The 22799-nt window shown below is 42.8% G+C and overlaps 1 protein-coding gene across 1 annotated transcript in view; it reads left to right on the top strand.

The window, feature by feature from the left end:
- The first annotated feature begins 18616 nt into the window (after window positions 1–18616).
- Window positions 18617–22799, top strand: part of LOC309546075 (C4b-binding protein alpha chain-like) — a 290333-nt gene continuing 286150 nt past the window's right edge. Inside the window, exon 1 of the mRNA XM_082245585.1 lies at window positions 18617–18890. The gene's annotated coding sequence lies outside the window, so the exon portion shown is untranslated. The remainder of the gene's footprint in view (window positions 18891–22799) is intronic.

Genomic DNA, 22799 nt, shown 5'->3' with positions numbered 1-22799 from the left:
GTTTCATATACAGTTTTTTTTTTTTTTTTGGGGGGGGGGTCTGTTGCTAAAGACTACGGCTTTTCTTTTGTAGTATTTCCCTATTGGCCAAAAAGGCCTTGGTTCCTGCCTTTGATGCCAGGGTATCGGATTGAAGTCCTTTCTCTCGGATTAGGTATTCTGTCACAGAGAGCAATACTCCTCCCTTTTTTATCTTTTCCTATTTCTCACCCTGGCAGGAAGAGCCTGATCGGGCTTGGCTATTGTTTCTCATATCTATAATATCTCTAAATTCTACAAAAAGGTTTGAATAAAGTTTGTTCAGTTTGGACTGCTTTGTTTTTTGCTTCAGTTCTCCAGTCAGGTGAATTCCAGACTTCAACTGATCCTAACGCTCTCTTAGAGGGCAGATCTCTGCAGTCCCTGTCATATTCAATGTCTCATGGGTAGACTATCCCTTACTCATCCAATGCTTTGATGGGGGGGCTGCATCTGAGATTTGAAGGAGAACCAAGACCCTCTTGGTGGGATTTACTAATTGCTCTGTACTTCTTCGCCAGCTGCAGATGAGATCTCCTTTCAGTCCAGCTTGTGTAAAGACTGATCTATGAGGACATGTACTCTAAGGGCTATCTCTTCAGCTGGGATGTTTGCCAAGATCAGAGCTTTAGGCTAGGAAGAATATTTTGGTGGCTTACAGCTCCAGGTGGATACAGAGACTGGTTTAGGTGCGCAGAGGTCAAAGAGTTCATATAGATATAAGCTGAAACAATGGCAGATAAAAGTGTTATGTCAACCATGAAGTCTCTCAGATATGGAGCTAATTTTTTATAATACTGGGTAGTAAACCCCTTGGTGCTTTCCCCACTTTAGTGTTTTTTATGGCTTCCATTACTTCCGCTGGTGTGATTGCTGATTCTAAAATATTACTCTCTTCTTCTGTTAGTCGAGGCATCTGAGAGGTATGCAGATATTCTTCCGTTTGAGATTGTGGTATTCTAGGGGTTTGTAAGTTATACAGGGATTCATAATACTTTTTAAATTCTTGTACTATCTGTCCTTGATAGGTAATTTTCTGACCCATATTTGTTATTATATGTGGTATATATGTTGCCAAAGTTTGGTCCCTAAGGGATTTGGCCAGTAATTTTCCACATTTATTTCCTGCTTCATAGAAAATTCTTCTGTATATCTGTATTGCTGCTTTAGCCTTAAAAAATAAAAGTTCATTGATACTGTTCCTTACTTTCATCAGTTCTAACCTTCCTTCAAATGAGGGTGCATGTTTGTGTTTCGCTTCTAATTTATATAAAGATTGAAATAGAAGGTTTAATTGAGATGTCCGTTGTTTTTTAAACCTTGCCCCATCTTTAATGAGAATAACCCCGTATAACTGCTTTGTGAGTCTCCCATATAATACCAGGGTCTGAGTCTGAAGTGGTATTAGTTTGGAAGAAAAATTAAAGTTCTGTTTTAACCTCTGCCATAGCCTCTTGATCCTGTAGGAGGTTCTCATTTAGTCTCCAAGTATTTCTCCCCCCTTGTCTCTTATTAACCACTTTACCACCGGAGGATTTTGCTGTTTTACATCCAGGCCACTTTTTGTGCTACGGCACTGTGTGATTTTAACTGACAATTGTGCGGTCATGCAATGTGGTACCCAAACTAAATTTATGTCCTTTTTTTTCCCACAAACAGAGCTTTCTTTTGGTGGTATTTGATCACCTCTGCGCTTTTTATTTTTTGCGATATTAATAAAAAAACGCGACATTTTTGAGAAAAAATTACATTTTTAACTTTGTCTTTTCAAAAATATGAAATATACTCAATTTATGTCATATTTTTTGGCCAAAATGTATTTAGCTACATGTCTTTGACAAAAAAATCTCAATGAGCGTATTTTTATTGGTTTGTGCAAAAGTTATAGCGTCTACAAACTATGGTGTAAATACTGAAATTTACGCAGCTTTAATTTCTGACTGCCTAGCTCATTTCATGAAGTGCTTAAATGGCAGGGCAGTACAACCCCCCCCCCCCCCCCAAATTACCACTTTTTGGAAAGTAGACATCCCAAGGAATGTCATGAGAGGCACGTTGAGCTCATTGAATATTTCATTTTGTTGTCACAGGTGTTTGAAAAATGACTAAAAAAATATTTTTTTTCTTTTTTTTACACAAAGTTGTCATTGAAATGATATATTGCTCACACATGCCATGGGTATATATGTAATTACACCCCAAAATATATTCTGCTGCTTCTCCTGAGTACAGGGATACCACATATGTGAGACTTTTTGGGAGCCTAGCTGTGTACGGGACCTCGAAAACCATTCCCCACCATCAGAATTTCAAAGGGCGTACATTTTTAGTTGCATTTTCTCACTACCTATAACGGTTTAGGAGGCCCTGAAATGTCAAGATACTACAAACCCCCCTCCCCCAAATGACCCCATTTTGTAAAGTAGACAACCCAAGCTGTTTGCTGAGAGGCATGGTGAGTCCATGGAATTTTTTATATTTTGCCACAAGTTTTGGGAAAATTACAATTTTTTTTTTTAACACAAAGTTGTCACTAAAAGATACATTTCTCACACATGACATGGGTATATGTGGAATGACACCCCAAAATACATTCTGCCGCTTCTCCTGAGTATGGGAATACCCCATGTGTGAGACTTTTTGGGAGCCTAGCTGTGTACGGGAATATTTTATATTTTGCCACAAGTTCCGGGAAATATATTATTATTTTTTTTTGTTTGTTTTTTTACACAAAGTTGTCACTAAATGATATATTTCTCACACATGCCATGGGTATATGTGAAATGACACCCCAAAATACATTCTGCTGCTTCTTCTGAGTACAGGGATACCCCATGTGTGAGACTTTTCTGCAGTCTAGCCAAGTACAGGCCCCCGAAAATCAATCACCACTTTCAGGCTTTCCAAGGGCGTAAATTGTTGATTTCACTCCTTACTACCTATCACAGTTTCGGAGGCCATGAAATGCCAAGACAGCACAACCCCCCCCAAATGACCCCTTTTCAGAAAGTAGACACCCTAAGCTATTTGCAGAGAGGCATGTTGAGTGTTTTGCAGATCTCACTTTTTGTCACAAAGGTTTAGAAATTGAAAAAATAGGAAAAAAATGCATTTTCCTGTTTTTTCTTCATTTTCCAAAAAAAATGAGAGATGCAAAATACTCACAATGCTTCTCAGCAAATAGATTGGAGTGTCTACTTTGCAAAATGGGGTCATTTGGGGGGTTTTGTGCCATCTTGGCATTTCATGGCCTTCAAAAGTGTGATAGGTAGTAAGGAGTGAGATGAACAATTTACGCCCTTAGAAAGCCTGAAGGTGGGGAGTGGTTTTCCGGGTCCTGTACGCGGCTAGACTGCCAAAAAGTCTCACACATGGGGTATCCCTGTACTCAGGAGAACCCCTGTTTTTAACGCATACTGTTAGACAGGTTAATTTGGCTGGTTGCTGGCTGGTTGGTAAGTAGTGACTGGAAATCCCTTCTTTTTTGATCTGCGTTTGCCCTTCCAGTGCTCCTTACTATCTAGACCAGTTATAGATGGAGGAGGTGACCACTTTTTGCAATATCGTATACCGTTTATATTGGTCAGGCAACGCACTGACACCTTCGCTGCCATTGTGCTATGTGCTGGGTGCTCAGTGTGACCCTGTGCCTTTAAGGAGGGGTGGGCTCCCTCCAGTCACCTGTCCTCCATCTATCTCATCAGAATGCATGTGCTCCCATTGTGGAGACTCTTTAAAGGTAGAGTTAGGGACTGCAGATATCAGGGTGCCTTGGCGCGGCCTGCAGCTTACGCATGTATTTGCAAATGTGTGCAACTAAACCCCTGTTTTTAACGCATACTGTTAGACAGGTTAATTTGGCTGGTTGCTGGCTGGTTGGTAAGTAGTGACTGGAAATCCCTTCGTTTTTGATCTGCGTTTGCCCTTCCAGTGCTCCTTACTATCTAGACCAGTTATAGATGGAGGAGGTGACCACTTTTTGCAATATCGTATAACGTTTATATTGGTCAGGCAACGCACTGACACCTTCGCTGCCATTGTGCTATGTGCTGGGTGCTCAGTGTGACCCTGCACCTTTAAGGAGGGGTGGGCTCCCTCCAGTCACCTGTCCTCCATCTATCTCATCAGAATGCATGTGCTCCCATTGTGGAGACTCTTTAAAGGTAGAGTTAGGGACTGCAGATATCAGGGTGCCTTGGCGCGGCCTGCAGCTTACGCATGTATTTGCAAATGTGTGCAACTAAACCCCTGTTTTTAATGCATACTGTTAGACAGGTTAATTTGGCTGGTTGCTGGCTGGTTGGTAAGTAGTGACTGGAAATCCCTTCGTTTTTGAACTCAGGAGAAGCAGCAGAATGTATTTTAGGGTGTCATTTCACATATACCCATGGTGTGTGAGCATTATATAATTTATTGACAACTTTGTGCAAAAAAACAAAAAAAATAAAAAAATAATAATTTTCCCGAAACTTGTGGCAAAATATAAACTATTCTATGGACTCACCATGCCTCTCAGCTAATAGCTTGGAGTGTCTACTTTGCAAAATGGGGTCATTTGGGGGGGGGGGGGGGGGGTTTGTGCTATCTTGAAATGTCAGGGCCTCTGAAACTGTGACAGGTAGTGAAGAGGTAAAATAAGCAATTTACGCCATTAGAAAACTTGAAGATGGGGATTGGTTTTCGGGGTCCTGTATGCGGCTAGACTGCCAAAAAGTCTCACACATGGGGTATCCATGTACTCAGGAGAAGCAGCAGAATGTATTTTGGGGTGTCATTTCACATATACCCATGGCATGCGTGAGCAATATATTATTTAGTGACAACTTTGTGTGTAAAAAAACAAAAACAAAAAAAAAACAAATTGTCATTTTCCTGAAACTTAGGGCAAAATGTAAAATACTCCATGGACTCAATATGCCTCTCAGCAAATAGCTTTGGGTGTCTACTTTCCAAAAAGGGGTCATTTGGGGGGTGTTTGAACAGTCCTGGCATTTTATGCTCAATCTTAGCAACACATCACTCACTCTTCTAACCAGTTGAAAACCAAGCCTTTTCTGTGACTCTTTGTTTACATGAAATAATATTTTTACTTTGAACCCCCAAACATTATATATTTTTTAAAGCAGAGGCCCTACAGAACAAAATGGTGGATGTTGCAATTTTTTTTGTCACACGATATTTGCGCACACATTTTCCAAACGCAATTTTTGCGTAAAAAAAACACTTTTTTATATTTAATGCAGAAATACACTATATAATTCCTAATTGTTTGGTAAAATTTAAAATATGATCTTATGCCGAGTACATAGACACCAAACATGACATGCTTTAAAAATTGTGCACGCCCGTGCAGCGGCAACAAACTGCGTACGGTTTTAAAAGCCTTTAAAAGTCTTTACAGGTTACCACTTTGGACTTACAGAGGAGGTCTACTGCAAGAATTACTGCCCTCGACCTGGCGTTCGCGGCGATACCTCACATGCATGGTGCAATTGCGGTTTACATATGACACTAGACCAACGCTTGTGTGCGCATTTGCGCGCAAGCACGGGGGGGGGGGGACAGGGGGGCTTGATTTTTTTTTTTTATTTGCTTTTTTATGTTGACACTTTTTTTTTCCTTTTTTTTTTTTAATCATTTTTATTGTTCACAGTGAATTTAAATTTCCCCTATGATAGCAATCTGTAGTGACAGGTACTCTTTTTTAAAAAAAATGGGGTCTTTTAGACTCTAGATCTTTCCTCTGACCTTAATGCATCTGACCACACGAAAATTGGTGTGATAAAATGCTTTCCCAATTTCCCAATGGCGCTGTTTATTTCTGGCGAAACAGAAGTCATGAATTGCTCATAGCTTCCGATATCTTAGGCCATAGAGATGATTGGAGCCATTTTCATCTCCAATCAGCTCTATGGTTAGATAACTGAAGCACCAATTGCACTCTCGGGTTAACCGGTGGGATAGGAGAGCCCGAGAAAAACTGTGGAAGGCGGTGGAAGGCGGCAGGAGGGGGGGGAGTCCCCACCCACTGCATGTAAAAGCAGTCTAGCGGCCAATTATCCGCTAGGATTGCTTTTACATGTAAGCCGACCGCTGGCTGTAAAAAACGATACCAAGATGATGCCTAAATCTGCAGGCATCATCCTGGTATAACGACTCAAAGTCCAGCAATGTACCAGTACATTGCTGGCCCTTGTTTGGCATATAGGTTTTTTTGTTTTTTTTTTCATGCAGCCTGTGGGCTGAACGAAAAAAAAGAGAACCTATCAGAAATCAGCACAGGAATAATGTGTAGTATTACCCACCATTAACCGCCCAAACATCCACCCACTTAATTTAATGATGGGTATACACGACACTATTCCACGTATACCAAAATAGGATTTTAACTGCGGTGCTGAAATCAGAAAATCACCACAGCTGCTGCCAGCAAAGGTATCCATATATGCTGAGCGCAAACGCTGTTTGTGTCAGAATATATAAAATCAATGTGGCAGTCAACGAGCACCTGCAAGAGAAACAAGTCACAAAAGAATAAAAAACAAACAAAGTACAGTAAAAGTACAGTAGAATGTGTAGAAGAACATAAAAAATGACTGAGACGACAACTATTTTTGGCTTTTTTATGTATTTTTTTTTTCTTCAAACGTTAGAGTTCCAGGTTCCAGGTTCGGGTCTCTCAAAATGACGATAGGCATCGAACATCTTTTGAGACCCTGTGCAAATGTGCCCTAAACTGTGCCGTGCTGTACCCTACGCTAATAATCCACTAGTGTGTGGTAACGACGGAAACAGTCACCGTGGCAAAGACCAGGTCGGTCAGGACAGTCGGGACAATAATTCCGGGTGTCACGCCTAAATCCGCGCTTGCTGCAGACACAGCATCTTTTTTGGGGGTATCGTTGGGTAGGGGTATTCGGGAGGAATTCCGGAAAATGCCTCTCATGCAGCCGGCTCACTGCATCTGGTTGGGGATTTGGGGCGGGAGCACCAGCTGGATACAGAAGGGCTCTGATTATCTCTTCTTGGAATTGAAAGAAAGATAATGTTCCGGCAGACGCTTTGTATAAGACAAAAGCATTGTAAATAGGCAATTGAAATAGGTATACAGACACGTTTTTGTACCAGCGTCTGGCCTTACGGGCAATTAATTCAGTTCCCATCATCTGGTCATTGAAGTCCACCCCTCCCATTTTATGGTTATAGTCATGGACACAGAGGGGCTTCTCAACAACAACACCGGTGACCGTAGTAATTTCGACTGCCGTGTCTGGGTGAATGGAGGACAGAACAAAAACGTTCCGTTTGTCCCTCCACTTCACTGCAAGCAATTCCTCGCACCTCAAGCAGGCTCTCTCCCCCGAGCTCAGTGGGGCATTTACTAGCCGTTGGGGGAGGCCCCGGCGATTAGATCGCACGGTGCCACAAGCGCCAATTTGCAATTGAAAGAGGTGTCTAAAAAGTGGCACGCTTGAATAGATATTGTCCACGTACAAGTGGTACCCCTTTCCGAATAAGGGTGACACCAAGTCCCAAACTATCTTGCCGCTGCTCCCTATGTAGTCTGGGCAGTCGGGGGGGCTCCACAGTGCTATCTTTTCCCTCGTAGACACGGAAACTAACTGTATAACCTGTGGCCGTCACACAGTTTATACAACTTGACCCCGTATCTGGCACGCTTGCTGGGGAGGTACTGTTTGATAGCAAGGCGGCCAGTAAACTTAATCAGGGACTCGTCAACGCAGACATCTTGTTCGGGGGTAAACAAGGCTGCGATCCGCTGATTGAAGTGGTCTACGAGGGGCCGCATTTTGTGGAGCCGATCATATTCAGGGTCTCCCTGAGGACGACAGAGTTCATTGTCGCTGAAATGCATGAACCAAAATATTTGTTCGTATCGAGCCCTGGACATAGCAGCAGAGAACACGTGCATTTGATGAATTGGGTCAGTGGACCAATATAACTGCAATTCATTCTTTTTTGTAATGCCCGTGTTGAAGGAAAGGCTCAGAAAGGTTTTAAACTCGGGAATCGTAATAGGATTCCAGGTGAATGGTCTGGCAAGGGGTGAATTTGGGTTGGCGGCGATGAATTGTTGAGCATATAAATTTGATTGGTCCACAATAGATCCGAAAAGATCTTCAGTGAAAAACAGCTCAAAAAAGTTAATGGGATTAAAACCAGCTGTTTCCACTTGTATTCTGGGTTGGACAGTGAATGGGGGAAGTACTGGCGCTGTGGAATCTGTGGACTGCCAATTAGGATATGCCAGCACTTCAGGGAGGACACTATGGGCTCTACGGGCCTGTCTTCGGATACGCGGTGGCTGCGGGCCACTACTCGTGCTAGCCACCGCACCAGCTTCAACTGCACTTAGGTGACTCACCACGTCACCAGGTGATACTGCAGTGCTGGTTGTAGGTCCAGGGTGTACTAGGCCGCTCGTACTTGCCAGATCACGAGAAGTGTGAGCGGCACTAGTACTGGCACTCTGCTGCATACGAGAAACTCCCGGTTCTTGCATCTCAGCAACTCCAGAATGGGGTCGGGTACGCCTGACCTTAGCAGGGACCCCTCTGTCAGAGCTATCTGTCAGGGAGCCGCTGCTGTCATCTGGTTCGTATACTGACCCTGATTCTGCCAGTGAGGCTTCCCCATCGCTCTCATCTGACATGGCCATTGTACTGTAGACCTCTTCACCACTGTACCAACGTTTGGTCATTTTAGTAACTAAATTTACCGGTACAGTAGTGTGACTACTAGGTAATAAAAGCACCTGGTTGTCGAGGACTATTTGGTCGCTACAAAAAAAAACTGCTAGCGCTAGCAGAGATCAGGCCTGACTCTGCTAACGCAGCGGTTTTGTGTGATTTGTGTTTTTTGGAAGTGTCAGTAATCTATTGATTACTACACTTGCCTGGGTAAGGTGGTCTGGGCAGGGGGGCTAAATGCAGGTGCTAGCAGGAATCAGTGCTGATTGGGCAAACACTGTGTTTTGGGAACACTAAATTATGAGGACGCTAGTATAGTTCTGATCAGATCAGATATTGATCTGTTCAAACACTATACTAGTAATGGAGGTGTGTGTATGTGTGTTAGTGTACTTGACTGTAACTGACGCTAAGTAACGGTGGTGTAGTGGGACCCTGATGCTAACTAGCCTAAGTTGTGTCACCCGTGACACTAATACAGTGATCGGTAATCACTGTATATAGTGAACACTGTGACAGGACAGTGAAGGGGTTTACTGGGGGAGATCAAGAGGTTAAACCTTTATAGGGGATAGATGGCGGGTGGCCTAAACCTATTTGGGCTTAGCGCAAGCGCAAATTAGGGTCACAAGTGACACTAAATACAGTGATCAGTAGTTATCTGATATACTGTATATATTAGTTCACTGTGTGATAGGGAGTGAAGGGGTTAACTGGGGGAGATCAAGGGGTTAAACCTTTATAGGGGATAGATGGCGGGTGGCCTAAACCTATTTGGGCTTAGTGCAAGCGCAAATTAGGGTCACAAGTGACACTAATACAGTGATCAGTAGTTATCTGATCTACTGTATATACTGTATTAGTGCACTGTGTGATAGGGAGTGAAGGGGTTAACTGGGGGAGATCAAGGGGTTAAAATTTATTTAGGGGATAGGTGGCGGGTGCCCTAACCCTATTTGGGCCTAGCGCAAGCGCAAACTAGGCTCACAAGTGACACTTATACAGTGATCAGTAAATGATCTGTATACCACTGTATATAGTGTTCACTGTGAGGGGTTTGGGGGGTGATCAGGGGGTGATCAGAGGTGATCAAGGGGTTAAATGTGCCTATGTGAGGTAGTGTCAGTGTAGTGTTGGTGGAACTCATGTTTTTGATGTGTCTCAGTCTTCTACTGGAACCGAAAGTGCTCCAGAAGGAACAGTGACATCATTTCCCCTGCCTGTGTTTACATTACACAGGCAGGGGAGAGATAACCATTGGCTGGAACCGATCGCCAGATACAGACCAAAAATCATTGGTCAGTATCTGGTGACTGATCGGTTCCCTACCGAATCCGACCAGAATTGGCTCCCGCGGCGCGCGGGAGCGCGCTCTGGGAGCCGTGATCACGCCCGACGTAGGTCTACGTCGCTGGACGGGATCGTGCCACATTGCCGCAGTAGTGTCAATGTGAGCGGTCGAAAAGTGGTTAAGCAACTCATAAGATAAAACAATTGGGGCATGGTCCGACCAAGTTATTAAACCTATTGTGGTATCTTTTATTGCATGCAATTGTCCATGTGGGATTAGGAAATAGACTATGCGGGAGTATTGTTGATGTAAAGCCGAATAAAACAAGTAATCCCGTTCTCCCGGATGCATCAGGCGGCATACGTCTATTAATTGCCCTTATATAACGATTTTGCTATATGTTTCCGTACTCTTGGAGGAATTGAGGATGTACCCTGTGACGTATCTTCTGATGGAATCAGGGGGACATTAAAGTCACCGCCCACTATTAGTTGTCCCTCTCTAAAGTCATTGAGTTTATCCATACTCTTCTCTATAAAGCTATCTTGTTGTGAGTTAGGGACGTATAAATTAGCAAATGTTATCTCGGCCCCTCCGATAGTCCCTTTTATAAACAGGTAGCGCCCATTTGGGTCTCTTAAAATCTGTGAACATTTCCACTGTAAATTTCTCGACAGGGGTATGGATACCCCCCTAGACTTTGATTCTAAATTGGTTGAATGATATGCTATTGGGAAAAAAGTGTTTCCTATTCTGGGGAAGTTATCCTCTCGGAAGTGTGTCTCTTGTACCATGGCGCTGTCTATTTTAAGTGTCCTTAAATCATTTAGTAAAATTTTCCTTTTTTCTGGGATGTTGAGACCATTTGCGTTAATTGATAAAATTTGTATAGCCTCCATTTTAAAAAGAGAAAGAGAAAAAAAAAACTTGACCGCTCTACTCGCGAGAAGTCTCTAATTCAACTTTTGTTAGATTGCTCACCAGATAATATTGGTATTTGAGCATATTCCTATATTGGGTTACTATGGAGACTAGAACCCCCACCCTCCCCTCCCATCCCATCCAGCACCATTTTTTACCCATGTCTTCTTACCGGCATATATATATATATATAATCAATGTATACTCAGTATTATCTTCAATCTATCTATTTTCACATTCTTTTGCAGGTAACATTTGTAACGTTTGTAATTAAACATTTATCACAGTATTCTAATACTAAAAAAAGCCAGGTAAGACAGGTAAGCCTAATGAGAAAAAAAGAAAAGAATGTGAAAAAAAAAAAAGGAATACCCATATATCCAATGACTTCTCAGCCCTTCCACCTCCTCTCTCCTCTTTAGGGCTCATCCATTGAGCCTTTGTGTGATAATTTTTTTTTGACCCCTTTAAGGGGGATGTGTCTTATTCCCTATACCTCACCCATTGATCTCAAGTGGTAAAAAGTAATATCTATATATAAACAAAAAAAATAGTCTGTGTTCAGTGACAAAGTGTTTCCAGGTGCTTAATAAAAAAAAAAGAGGAGTGGTGCCCCTTCTTGTGACTTGTCCAGGCAGCGCCTAATAATACAATACAGTGTACAGTGTACTATTGAGTGTTACATTCTCCACACGCAAACAAAAAAAAAAAAAACACCTACCAACGTACCCAGGGGAAAAAAAAACCCACCAAAATACACCCAAAAAAGCAAAAAAAAAAAAAAAAAAAAGAACACTCAAACCTTTTTGTGCCAAAAAAAAACAAAAAGTAAAAAAGGGAGTGGTTTGGAGGAGGCCGAGGAATCTTACTCAATTAACTCTATCTGTACCCCCCCCCCCCCAAAAAAAAAGGGAGGAAAAAGGGAGAAAGGACCTTTTTCTTCACTGCCTAGTAATTCATTTAGGATCTACACTAGCATATGGCTAGGAAAAAAAAAAATCATATAGTTCCAGATACTGTCTATGGGCCATGGGTCATGTAAAAACCTGGAGAGAGAGAAAAAAAAAAATCAAATATTGGTATTAAACTTTTTCCTCTTCTACATTATCTCAGAGAAAGTTCCCTGAATGTCTTTTTGACAAAAGTAAAGTCTTTCTTTCCTCTTCCCTTTTCCTCCATCCTGGTCTACAGTTAATATATAGCTCTTCATATTCTCCCACTCTCAGGTCCTTCCCTTGCTTTCAGTTTGGACGTCCCATTGTCCTAGGAAGGATTGTCAACCAATTATCCACTTGTATTGGCTCTGTTTTTAAACATTTAAACAGTCCTGGCAAGTCCGCAGGGGTGCGAAGAGTATATGTATCCCTCCCTTTATAAAATGTCACTGGTAGTGGGTATCCCTTGGTACTTGAAGCCATGCTGTTTGGTGCTCTCTAACACCGGGTGCAGTAGGGATCTCCGGTCAAAGTGGCCTTAGACAGGTCTGGTAGGATTTTAATTCTGGCGTTGTCAACCTCAATTATACCTATATACCAGGCTTTACGGAGGATTTCCTCCTTCTGTGCATAATAGTGCATCTTACATACAACGTCCGAGGTCTGCCTGGATTTGCATACCTAGCACCTGTCACTCTATGGACTCTATCCATGTCCATGGAAACCGTGGGTGTAAGGTGAGGGCTAGTACTTTATTAAAAAAACGTCTCTCACCTTATCATGTAGGTTTTCACCCTCCGATTCTGGTAGGCCTCTCAGCTTCAGATTACCTCTACGGCTCCTGTCCTCTAGATCCTCAATATGAAGCGATTACTTTGCTTGAGAGCTGGGACATGTCTGAGCGCATCTCTTGAATATCCCGTAAATGTGCTTCCTCAAGCCGCATTATTAAAGCCTCTATCTCTGTCTTAGTAGGTAGCGCTCTTAGCAGATCCTTAATCTCAGGATTTTCCATCTTGCTTTGCATGTCAGTATCTGCTTCGGTCTCACCTTTCGGTAGCCCAGGCATTCTCATCTCCATCAGCTTTTCCACATTTTCTGCGGGCTGCATGCTCTGTTTAATGTGTGCGCCTCCGCTTGCCACCGCCATCTTTGACTCGGTAATGCGGGTCTATAGTTGCGGGAAGAATTGTTGAATATCTCCTGACTTCCTCGGAGCTTGGCATCGGTCACTGGCAGTACAGGTAACAGGACGTGTCTTAGCCCAGTTTCCTGCTTGCATGCCGGTATGATCACTCTAGCGTGCTGGGTTGAATCGGGTCAGGAGGGGAGCATACGGGAGCTCATCAGACACACGTCCTCACATCTCCACCTCTCTCAGACCAACTTTCAGTCCAGTTTTGAGTAAAGGTTCGAGCATGAAGGCAGCCGCTCTAAGTGTTCTTTTTTTCCTTAGTCAAAGTGTTAGGAACGCTTCCTGAGCACACTGATGTGCTGTCATGAGTCTGCAACCTTAAGGGTTAACCTAGAGCAGACTAATTGCAATAATTGGCAAACAGGCTGCCTTATTTAAACAGCTCAGCAGCACTGCACTTTGCTGTGTTGTCTTCAGCTCTCCTGTGTTCTGAACCTGCTTCCTGTTGATTTCCTGTCTGATACCTGTTGACCTTTGGCTCGTCCCTGACTTTGCTTGTTTGCTGCTTGTCCTGATCCCGGCTTGTTTTGACTACTCTTCTGGATTTTCCTTGTCGGCTCATCCACCTTCGGACCTTGACCGGTTACCCCCTGGTGGGGCGACCCTGGAGACTGCGACCTGGTATACACCTGCAGCCAAATCCATCCTCACCATCAGAGGCTCTGGTGAAGACCGGTGGATGCTTAGACCCCGCACCTCAGGTTAGCCTGTGCTACTCACCTCGTGTTTCCAACCCGCCCACCGGCAACGGTAAGCCTTCTCTGCACGACAGGCTTCCACCTGCCTCATAACACAAAGGTTTTCCGAGATCTGGGCCTTTATGACATGAGGGATCCCCGTTGACATTCTGCCTAGTATGGGTAATGTTTACTGTATATCCATACTGGGTTGCAATCTGAGGTAGCTTTGAGAACAAAAGTTTTTGTTCCTCCCATATACAGGAACACTAAGGATAACTGGTTCCATGCCATGGATATTGGAATGCTTCAATTTTGCTCTCAAGCTATAGCTTTGCTTAGAGTTTCAGGAAATATCTCTCTCTAACAGAACCAACGGGACAGAGATATATCACTCATACAGAATCATCGCTGGATGAGTCATTCCAGCTAGCCAAAAGACTTATAGAGCCTAAGGTTTGATTCCTATGGAAGCAGTGACAACACACTCAACCAAGATTTTGTAGGCTTCGTGGGCTCCCTTTTAAAAGGGTGCCATGAATATTTGGGGATGTCTTCCATTAAGGTTGTTCTGGCTCACTGTGGTGTACCTAGCTTCCTTATACTGTTAGCATCTATCCATAAGGTTTCTTGTTGGCTAAGTGCTAATGTTTGAAACATTACCTTTTTTGGCATCCCACCCTTGTTTTTTTAGGCTAGTTAGTTCCCAAACGTATGGAGCCTTTCAAGAAAACTGAAAATTTCCTATCAAATACTTACCATAGATTTCCTTTTCTGAGGGGCTCCATGGTAGCAGGAGTTTCCTCCCAGTGTCATGATTAGGCTAGTTAACGAATGCGGCCTCTGGCCTAGCCTGAAATTATTTTGGAGTGGGGCCCTATCGGGTAGGATCCAGGGCAGGGCTACCCAAACGTATGCTGCCATGGAGCCTATCAAGAAAGGCAAATTAGGGTAAGTATTTGATAGGAAATTTTTTGTTGTATTGCATTGAATGTTAAAGAAAATTACAGAGGCTGCAGACTGAAAAAAGGTCATTTTTTTTGTTTTTATTGGGTTGTCAGTACAAAGATGCAAACAGGTTACAAATGAACAATTGGCAGAGGCATTGTAAACAAGTAAAACAATACTATACAGCCATATTGTTTACATAAAGGTTGCAGTAATACAATAAAACACTGTGAAGTGCTACTCTTAAAACAAAGGTTTTCTTGTTACACCAGTCAACCCAGGTTTGCCTTAGTGCAGATAAAAACCGTGCTATAACTTGCACAGCTCTCCTTCCAACAGATTTTCCTTGCACCCAGATCAGTTAGAGAAAGTACATTTTTACTGGGTTTTAGTACAAAAGGTACAAATACGATACAAAAGAACAATTGCCAGAGCCATTGTAAACAAGTAAAACAATACTGTTCAGCCATAAAGTTCCTATTAACCTGTTGCCGACCGCCCGCCGCAGTTATACTGCGGCAGGCAGCCGCTCCTGCGCGAACCGCCGTAGGTATACGACGGTCACGCGCCTGCAGCTAGGGGGCAGGTGGCTCCGATTGCCGCCTGACACTTGCGATCGTTCCCCGCTAAGAGAGAAGAACGGTCAACTGTTGTAAACACAGCTGACTGCTCTTCTCCCTGGAAAGATCACAGAGCTCCTGTGATCCTTCTATATAGAAACACAGGTCTCTGTGATTATTTCACAAGCCACGCCGCCCCTGCAGTTAGAAACACACCCCTAGGTACACATTTAACCCCTTGATCACCCACAGTGTTAACCCCTTCCCTACCAGTGTCATTATTACAGTAACAGTGCATATTTTTAGCACTGATTATTGTAGTAATGTCACTGGTCCCCCCAAAAGTGTCAAAAATGTCAGTCAGGGGTCCAATCTGTCCGCCGCAATGTTGCAATCCCGGTAAAAATTGCAGATCGCCGCCATTAGTTGTTAAACAAAAAGAACAATAAAAATGACAAAAATCTTTCCCGTAGTTAGTAGACGCGATAAGTTTTGCACAAACCAATCAAAATATGCTTATTGCCATTTTTTTTACCAAAAATATGTAGCAGAAAACAAATTGGCCTCAAATGTTAAACAAATCTGATTTTTTAATTTTTTTTTGGGAATGTTTTATATAGCAGAATGTGAAAAATATTTTTTTTTTTTCAGAATTGTTGCTCTTTTTTTGTTTATAGCTAAAAAAATTAAATTGCACATGTGATCAAATACCACCAAAAGAAAGCTCTATTTGTGAGGAAAAAGGACATCAATTTTATTTAGGTACAGCGTCACACGACCGTGCAATTGTCCGTTAAATAACGCAGTGTGGAATCCCAAAATATGGCCTGGTCATTAAGGGGGCAAATCCTCCCAGTCCAGAAGTGGTTAAAGGGTAAATACACTTTCATTGGGGAAAAAAATAGCAAGTAAAGAAAAAATAATATAGCGTATACAATTGCGACACATGTCATATTGTAATTGAATTGAATTATTAAAAATGACCTTTCCTTTTCAATCTGCAGCTCTGTCATTTTCTAAAATAAAAAAAGTAACTGCGCTAGTTGTGCCAAATCCACATAAATGACAATTTGTAAGCCAATGCATTTATGCCAGTGCATTAACGCTGGTCAAGTTACCCTGTATCTATCAATAAATGCAGAAAAATAGGCTTTCAAATGTAACATTTCTCAAGCTGTGTTGTTGGACATCATACTGAATTTTTTTGAATGCATTCCTCTAATAGAGACATTTAGCTCTATGAAATAGTAAATTTTAAAAATGAAGCACATTTGAAAACATGTTGGAACACATTGCTGCCACATGTCATGGTGTGAATAGGCATTAAAGGGTAACTCCACTTTCGTGGGGAAAAAAAAAAAGAAAGAAAAAACAATATAGTGTATACAATTGCGAGACAAATCATATTGCAATTGAATGTTAATAAAAATGACCTTTCCCTTTCAATCTGCAGCTGTTGTCATTTTCTCAAAATGCAATGCAATATTGCTACCTGGAGGTGTTCGTACACAGAATGTGTACTGACCACACCCCAGAAACATAATTTCCTGCTTGTGTGAATGGCTCACTGGTTTTCACAGAAGTCTGCCTAAGATTCAAGTCAGATTTCAGGCATCCCATGCAATAAAAATTAAATTTTTGGTGAGATACTTCCCATAGGAAATCACAGGTAAAGGGATGCAGGCCCAGCAACTTTCCTCATTAGAGCCCTGCAGGAGCATAGCTGATTGATAATTATGAAACCACTCCCATTAGACTCACTTTCCCATATGGATACAGAAAAACACACAGGGATTTCTTCTGAATAACAAAAGTTAAGAATCTGCAACAGAGTTTGTTAAAATCCTTGTAATGTACATAGATCTCCCAGGAGGGAAGGTTTTTTACTCAACAAAAGTGGAGTTACACTATAAGTTTGCAGACAATAAAACACCACGAGCAATTATCTTAAATCCAAGGTCTTGTTGTTACACAAGTCTACTAAGGCAGGCTATAAACAGTGCAAATTTCTTTCCTGCAACCACTGAGAGTGCTGACAGGGGAATTCCTCCTGCCATGCAATTATCTGCTCTCGGCAGGGAGTGGGCGGGGGAAGCTGTCCCCGCCAGGAGAAGACAGTGATTATTGCTAGTGGCTATAGTAGCCACTAGCAATGATCGCAAGTGAATCCAGCAGGCTGGTTGTACCCAACTTGATCAATGATCAACTTGGTACATTCAGCCTGCCCACACACGGTTTGAATCTCGGCCGGTGCAGCGGGAGATTCGAACTGAGTTTGGCCAGCCTAAGGTTTGCCATAATTTCACAAAGGTGGCTTGTGAGTTAGAGTTCAGAGACAAAGATTTTTCATACAAAACTGGTTCTCATTAAAGCAATGGCTTCAGATGGATTAGGTGCCATCTACGTTTTTCAGTGCCTAACTATGGTAGTTCTGGCAGCGAGTAATATATAAGTAATTATACTGTAGGGTAACTTTCGATCTCTACGTTCAGGATTGCCAGTACTGGATTAGGGGACTGTAAGATTCCTGTAATTTCTGAGATAATTCAAAACATTTTCCCCTACAAACTTGTTAAGCTTTTACAGCACCATAAAATATGAAGCAGATTTCCTACCTGACAACATTCCAACCTGTAGTGAAGAATTGGTGGAGGCAAACCAAGATAATTGGCGCAGGGTGTAATACCAACAGGAAGTTTTTTTCTGCATCAGTTCCCAATGGGTTGTGCAGTGTGCTGCATTAAATTTGGAGCTAAAGGATTTGAGCCATTGTGAGAATGTATAGTGATGTTAAAAAAGGTCGTTTTTAGTGGCATTAAATTACAACATGGGTTGTGTAGAAATAGTTATATATATATATATATATATTCATATTTTATGGTCCTGTAAAAGTATATATATATATATATATATATATATATATATATATATATAGTTTTTTTTTTTTATTTGCTCATTTTTTTCCAGGAAATTGGAGTTACCCCCAAACTGCTCCCCCTGCTTTCATATTTGCAGATGTCTCCTTTGCCATGCATGTGTGCACACAGTACCCAGCAAGCTAAACCCCAACAGTGACAAATACAGCAGGTAAGGGATTGAGGGAAGGGGTAGCACAAGCGCTTGTGCATCTTTTACCTTAATGCTGTGAATGCATTAGGGTAAAAATTGCTGAGCCTTTAGTATTTCTCTAGCCTAAACTTTTGTGCAATTTCTTTCTGACCCTGACTTCCACTATCGTATTGAGCAAGCCAGTATTACACAATTTCACAAGAACTTTGTAGGAAGTAGTAGGAGTATAGTGTGGCTAGTTTAAATAAGGCTTATGTAGATTTCACCATCAACCTGTTTACAAAGAATTAGCATAGAAAAGGCCTATTTACATTGCTTGGTCAAACTGTATAAATACTGATTCCTTTTGTCGTCAAGTGAAGTTGTTGACTGATCATACCCAACACTCAGCTTCTAAAACACAGTTGTGCTAAACTTTCTATTTTGTAGATTTTTTTTTTCTTGTTTTTTCACTCCTACATGTCATGTAACAAGTAAGCCAAACAACCTCCTCTTTGCAGAAGTTACCACTGTGAAGAAGAGGAGAAACATTTTAAAGAGGGGTCCTGAAACTTATGACCACAAAGTAAGTGTTTTTTTTTTTTTTTTTTTTTACAATATGAATGTACAGATTGTAAAATGCACTCTGCCATAGGGTGACTTTGTAAATTATATTTTCTGATATAACATTATAGAACAAAACTGAAGGTATGGTTTTCGGAATTTTACTAGAGCAACAAATGTGATTACTTTAAATACAAAACTAATTGTTGATCAAATGTAAGTTGCAGCTGTCATTTTTTTTTTTTTTTTCAATTGAGAAAACTGTTAACCATCTAAATGTGTGCTGTTATGGACCATGGTATAGCCAGTGATAAGGACATATGGTATGGTATGTAGTACTGGAATATATGCATATACAGTATACAGATGCATATGCAATAATGTCTACCTGCTAATTAAGAGAAAAATAAAGGGAGGTGGCAATCTTTAAGGTGAAAACGGAGAAAGGTTTGATACTTAGTTGAAGAGATTAGTTGGTAAGCTGCTCCCAAATGGGAAAGATGAATGGTAGTCATACGACTACATACTTACCTAATATATAATTTAAAAGGGTCAGAAAAACATAAACTAATCCTAGTAACAAATTTATCAGGCCTAAAATGCATTAAAAGGCTTCCAAATTCAACATTTACAAGTAAAATAATAAAATAATTTAAAACAATAAATTGTAAACTTCTCAATATATAAATTTTTAAGACTGATAAAGAGTGCACAATCACCCAAAACTCATTGACTTGTGTTATGCTGAGCTTTTTTGAAAATTACTTTAAGACATACGCTTTTCATTCTTCCCTTATGATGTTTTGTGCTTGTACAGTATACTGTTTCTTTGCTTATTCCGCAACCACTTCTGGTTCTATGAGGTGCATGTAAATTGCAATCCAATCCCCACCCACCAGATATTTCATTCATAACTGTCTGCTAAGGTTCAATGTACACTAAAAAGTCTATTTATAAAGCAGCGAATGTAAATTTTACAAAACATTCTCTGGTGATGAGTCAATTACTGTCATTTAAAACACATGTCCCAGGAAGATTTACCTGTAGACAATGTTTTCTGAATGTCGGATTCAATGCTTTAAAAATATGCCATTTTATTTTTATTATGAGGCTTATCTACCCTGTCTTGTCAAATTCAGTGTTAATGACTAGTGATGGGCTGAACACTCCTCTGTTCGGTTTACACCAGAACATTTCGAACAGGGAAAAAGTTCAAGCGAACATGCAAACTCTATCAAAGTCTATGGGACACGAACATGAAAAATCAAAAGTCCTAATTTTAGAGGCTTATATGCAAGTTGTTACCATAAAAAGTGCATGGGGACCTGGGTACTGCCCTGGGGGGGGGGGGGGGGGGCATGTATCAATGCACAATTTTTTTTTTCTTTAAACAATCGTCTTTACAGGAGCAGTGATTTTAATAATGCTTAAAGTGAAACAATAAAAATGAAAAATTCCTTTAAATATCGTGCCTGGGGGGGTCCCCTTATTGTGCCTGTAAAGTGGCCCATTTTTACAAATATATGTATGGATCTTGCTGCAGCAATACTGACATTTCTAAAGGAAAAAAATGTAATTTAAACTTGCTCGCGGCTGTAATGTAATGTGGGCTCCCGGCAATAGCGATAAAAACATGAAAAAAAGGCGTAGTGTCCCCGCCCCTCCCAGTTCATAGCAGGCCCTTCTGATCTGGTATGGATTTTAAGACGAACTCCACGCCAAAATAAAATAAAAAAACAGCGTGGCCCCCCCCAGAATCTATACCAGACCCTTGTCCGAGCATGCAGCCTGGCAGGCCAGGATAGGGGGAGGACCAGTGAGCCCCCCTCTCCTGAACCATATCAGGCCACTTACCCTTAACATGGGAAGGGTGCTTTGTGGTGCAAGATGGGGACAAGGGCTTCTTCCCGACAACCCTGGGCTGTGGTTGTGGGGGGCTGTGGGTGGGGGGGCTTATTGGAACCTGAAAGCCCCCTTTAACCACTTCCCGCCCGCCCTATAGGCAATTGACAGTGGGAAGGTGGTTGCATTATCCTGACCTGCCATCATACAGCAGCGTACCAACGGGGGATGCGTAGGGCAGGCCGCCCCGGGTACTGCACACTGGGGGGGGGGGTGTCAAGCCGGTACTGACGTCGCCCATCTCCTTATGTGAAGGCAGCTGCTCCCTCCGTACTGTCTGTGCTGCGCTGCTGGCGGGGGCGGGAAGAAGGTGAATGTCCGAGGATTGAGCAGCCTCATGTGTGTGACTGGATAGGAGGAGCGGTGGGGCGGCTGATTATAGAGGAATTGATTTCTCCATATTCCTCTGCCCAATGCCTGATTCTCCTCCTCTCCCTCCTGCAGGCATTCGGCAGTTGCAGGAGGAATATGAAAAGATAAACTCCTCTATATGCACCTGTCACACCGCTCCTCCGATCCAACAATCATTTTTCTTTTGCGGTCCAGCCCCCCCCCAGTGCTCTTCAGCCCTCCCAGTGCTCTTCAGACCCCCCTCTCTAGCCCCCCTCTGCAGCCTCCCTTAGTGCTCTTCAGCCCCCTCAGTGCTCTTCAGCCCCCCTGTGCTCTTCAGCCCCCCTCCAGCCCCTCCAGTGTTCTTCAGCCCCCCCTCTCCAGCCCTCCAGTGCTCTTCAGCCCCCCTCTCCAGCCCCCCCAGTGCTCTTCAGCCCTCCCTCTCCAGCCCCCCCATTGCTCTTCAGCTCCCTCTCTCCAGCCCCCTCCCATGTGCTCTTCAGCCCCCACTCTCCAGTCCCCCCAGTGCTCTTCAGTCCCCCCCATGCTCTCTGCCCCCCCCAGTGCTCTCCAGCTCCCTGGCTCCCCCCCTCACTGATTTCCTGTCCCCCCAGTGCTCTCTGGCTCCCCAGCGATCCTTGGCTCCCCCAGGGCTCTCTGCCCCCTCCCCCATGCTCTCTGCCCCCCTCCTCTCCGTGCTCTCCGTCCCCCTAGTTTTCCCTGCCCCCCCTGCTCTCCACCCCCCACTCTCCAACCCCCTACAATGCTCTCCAGACCCCCCACCCTTCAGCTCCTCCAGTGCTCTCTGCTTCCCCTGTGCTCTCCGGCCCCCATAGTGCTCTTCTATCATGTCCACAGTCTCTGGCCATCTCTTGTATCATGTCCACAGTCTCTGACCATCTCTTGTATCATGTTCACAGTCTCTGATCATCTCTTGTATCATGTCTGCAGTCTCTGACCATCTCTTGTATCTTGTCCTCAGTCTCTGACCATTTCTTGTATCATGTCCACAGTCTCTGATCATCTCTTGTATCATGTCTGCAGTCTCTGACCATCTCTTTTATCTTGTCCACAGTCTCTGACCATCTCTTGTATCATGTCCGCAGTCTCTGACCATCTCTTGTATCATGTCCGCCGTCTCTGACCATCTCTTGTATCATGTCCGCCGTCTCTGACCATCTCTTGTATCATGTCCGCCGTCTCTGACCATCTCTTGTATCATGTCCGCAGTCTCTGACCATCTCTTGTATCATGTCTGCAGTCTCTGACCATCTCTTGTATCATGTCTGCAGTCTCTGACCATCTCTTTTATCATGTCTGCAGTCTCTGATCATCTCTTTTATCATGTCTGCATTCTCTGACCATCTCCTGTAGCATGTCTCCAATCTCTTACTCAAACCTAAACACATTGCTAATAGTATTAGCTATCTGTTTATGCTGAAGGTAGGACTGTGGAGGGGAGGCAGAGAGTGTAAAAGGGGGCACTGTGATTAGAGAGACGGGGGGGGGGGCAGTCTGCAAGGGACACTATGATGGCGGGCTGTGAAATTTGTGCAATAAATATTAGTGAAAACATTACAAATGTTGGTGGGGCGCGCAGAGCAGCGATCGGTGCTGTGGTGTGTCACTCTGACACGCTAAATGTAAATGGGGAACGGGGTGAGATTCAAACCTTATTATGTATAATATGCTAAGACAC

This window comes from Pelophylax lessonae (genome assembly GCF_965119305.1).
Source record: "Pelophylax lessonae genome assembly, chromosome: 2".
Lineage (NCBI taxonomy): Eukaryota > Metazoa > Chordata > Amphibia > Anura > Ranidae > Pelophylax > Pelophylax lessonae.
Note: the sequence above shows the minus strand (reverse complement) of the source record. Positions and strands in the feature narration are given on the sequence as shown.